Genomic DNA, 3,627 nt, shown 5'->3' with positions numbered 1-3,627 from the left:
GTGAGGTTAGGTTAGGGTGATAGTTAGGTTAGCTCAAATATCTTGCATCAGGAGAATATAATGTGCGAGGAGATTAAGGTTAGGAAAATTTTTTAGTGAGGTTAGGTTAGGGTGATAGTTAGGTTAGCTCAAAAATCTTGTATCAGGAGAATATAATGTGCGAGGAGATTAAGGTTAGGAAAAATTTTTTGTGAGGTTAGGTTAGGGTGATAGTTAGGTTAGCTCAAAAATCTTGTATCAGGAGAATATAATGTGCGAGGAGATTGAAAGTTAAAATAAAATTTTAGTGAGGTTAGGGTAGGGTGGTAGTTAGGTTAGCTCAAAAATCTGGTATCAGGAGAATAGGATGTGCGAGGAGATTGAAAGTTAAAATAAAATTTTAGTGAGGTTAGGTTAGGGTGGTAGTTTTAGGAGAATAGGATGTGCGAGGAGATTGAAAGTTAAAATAAAATTTTAGTGAGGTTAGGTTAGGGTGGTAGTTAGGTTAGCTCAAAAATCTGGTATCAGGAGAATATCATGTGCGAGGAGATTGAAAGTTAAAATAAAATTTTAGTGAGGTTAGGTTAGGGTGGTAGTTAGGTTAGCTCAAAAATCTGGTATCAGGAGAATATCATGTGCGAGGAGATTTAGAATCCCCCCCCCCGTATAGATTTTGTTTCTTCAAGGTCTCTTAGAGTCACTTAAAATGTGTAGGAGATCCTTTAAAGTTTCTTAAAGGCTCATAAAACCTTTTTAAGGGCTTAAAAGCAATTCAAGGTTCGCCTTTTCAACATTCTCAAATAGTAGGAACCTGAAAGGCTCTAAATGTGCATTAAAAGTGCAAATAAACCCATGGAGAGTTTGAAAAGCCTTGAAAACTGTATAGAATATCCCCCCGTATAGATTTTGTTTCTTGAAGGTCTCTTACAGTCACTTAAAATGTGTAGGAGATCCTTTAAAGGTTCTTAAAGGGTCATAAAACCTTTTTAAGGGTTTAAAAGCAATTCAAGGTTCGCCTTTTCAACATTCTCAAATAGTAGGAACCTGAAAGGCTCTAAATGTGCATTAAAAGTGCAAATAAACCCTTGGAGAGTTTGAAAAGCTTTGAAAACTGTATGGAATAACCCCCCCCCCCCCCCCGTATAGATTGTGTTCCTTTAAAGGTTCTTAAGGCTCATAAAACCTTTTTAAAGGCTTAAAAGCAATTCAAGGTTCGCTTTTCCAACATGCTTAAATAGTAAGAACCTGAAAGGCTGTAAATGTGTATTAAAAGTGCAAATAATCCCTTGGAGAGTACCTGAAAGGCTCTAAATGTGCATTAAAGGTGCAAATAAACCCTTCGAGGCGTTTGAAAAGCTTTGAAAACTGTATAGAATACCCCCCCCCCTCCGTATAGATTGTGATAAAAAAGATTAAGTCCTCCTATGCTAGGAAATTTGTTTTTTTGGACACGATCATTTAATCGTTCTTTCCTGGGTGTGTTCCATACCCCAAGACCACCTGCTGCCTTTGTGCAATAGTTTTTTAGAGAAAGGGACATGCAATCTTCCCAAAAAACTTAGACGAAAGCTTTGAAGGTTCAAAGTTTTGTGGGGTGACAGCGTAGCATCGGGGGTCTGGGGGGTTTTCAATACTCCACAGTATATATTATGATGGAAAGAATCAATTCTTCTTTTGCTAGGAAATTTGTGTTCTTTTTGGAAACTACCATTGAATCGTTTTTTTCTGGGGGGGGGGGGCTCACAGGTGCTACGTTTTGTGTAATACTTTTTTAGAGAACAAGTTCTGGTCATCTTCCCAAAAATTATTATGGAAACCTTGAGGGCTAAACGTTTTGTGGGAGATAGCGTAGCACCGGGGGGTCTAGGGCCATACTCCCCAATATTTATTATGATGGAGAGGGTCAAGTCTTCCTTTGCTAGGAAATTTTTTAAATGATCATTGAATGGGGGCATTCCACACCTTTAAGTCCAGAATGTTTCATAACGCTCTTCGACGGTTCTTAAGGTTTCTTGAAGACCTCTTGGAGCCTCTTAGAATCTACACGTGACCCTTAATTACTTTCAGAGGCTCATAAAAGCTTTTTCATGGTATCAAAGCAATTCAAGCTTCGACTTTCCAATACTTCTACACAGTAAAAATCTCTTGGATACGTTTGAAATGTATTGGAGACTGTTGAAGATGTCCAAAGATTAATAAAAATCTTCTGAAAGGAGTTTAAAGAGTTTTAAGAACCAAATAGGGTTTAACTACCTTTACAATCTAAGGCTTACCGCCTCAAAGGTTTCAAAACATTGCTTTTGTGACTCTTGATGTTCTACCAAGACTTTAAGTAATTTTGGAAGACTCCCGAAATGCTATAAAGACCCTTAAATTCACTTAGAGATCCTTAAGCTCCCCCAGATTTGGACATTAAGTATTCTTGATTATTATTAAGGGATTTTAGAGATATAATGGCCCGTTACAAAAATTTGGTTTTAAATTCGTATTTTTTTAATGTAGAGAAATTTCCACATATACCGCTTGTCAGCGAACGTGAACAAAAGTATGCCTCGAATAAGAGCGATAACAACGTGTGCGTTTCGATAAGAGCGCAAGCTGTTTTTGAGATAAACACTTTAGAGACCCGATTGAAAACGGCGAGATTTGTTTCAAAGGTGAGCACGTAAGTTTTATTAATAGAATGATGAATTTTTTTAGAAAACTTAGCCTTAAATTCACCCTTTCCGTTCCACAATGCCGTTGTGGTTTTGAACTTAGCACATCAAAATTTCTGAAGACCATCCTGGACTCAGAGTATCTTAAAGTCCCTTAATAGTGCTTTTATAGGCTCTTGGGGGGGCTTTTGGGTAAACTTAGAAGTTTTTGGCGATTTCTAAAGACACTTGCAACCCTTAAAGCTCGTCAAGGGTCTGCCTATTTAATATGAGGAAGCTATCACTTAATCAATGCCGATCCGAAGTTATTATGGTCCATGAAAGAAGCAGGGAATGTGATTTTTCTAGTGAGCCGAAGGCGAGTTCGGCATAAATCCAGGTCTTTTGTGACAGGATAAGCGCGATTTATGCCGGACTCATCCATACTTTGATAGGTATGTGGACCTTCTTGAATGTGTGTTCAATATAACGAGTCCACAAGCGCTTGATTGCGATAATTTAATTAAAACGATGAGTTACATAATATCACAAGGGACGCGAAACGGAATGTCTCGGTTTGCACGGCATTATTCAGAAGGGCACCGCGAAAGCCACACAGCAAATTGCATAAGTAGAAGGGATTTGGTGTAATCCCAGATTTGATGGCAAAGTATGATATGTTACGGTCCGAGCAGCTCCCTCGAGTGCATTACGTACATATCAAATAAATAACGAGGAGTCCTCTCCTTCTCGCTTACTGTACCTTTTGTTTTCGTCCATCCACCATTAATAACCCTTAACGATCGTTCGATCACAATACGCGAATTATTATCGGGATGCTGTATACTATAAGCGGGACCGGCAAAAATTAAAGACCGATAAGGTTTCAATAGCAGATAAAATGTCAATTACAGAGCGAGGTCCCCGCAGACAAATTGTTATTGAGTAAATCCGGGATTATGGAAACGCTTCGGGGTCGAAGGGATATTTATATCGGAAAGAGGGAAGATTC

The sequence above is a fragment of the Photinus pyralis genome, unplaced genomic scaffold, assembly GCF_008802855.1.
Source record: "Photinus pyralis isolate 1611_PpyrPB1 unplaced genomic scaffold, Ppyr1.3 Ppyr1.4_LG10, whole genome shotgun sequence".
Lineage (NCBI taxonomy): Eukaryota > Metazoa > Arthropoda > Insecta > Coleoptera > Lampyridae > Photinus > Photinus pyralis.
Note: the sequence above shows the minus strand (reverse complement) of the source record.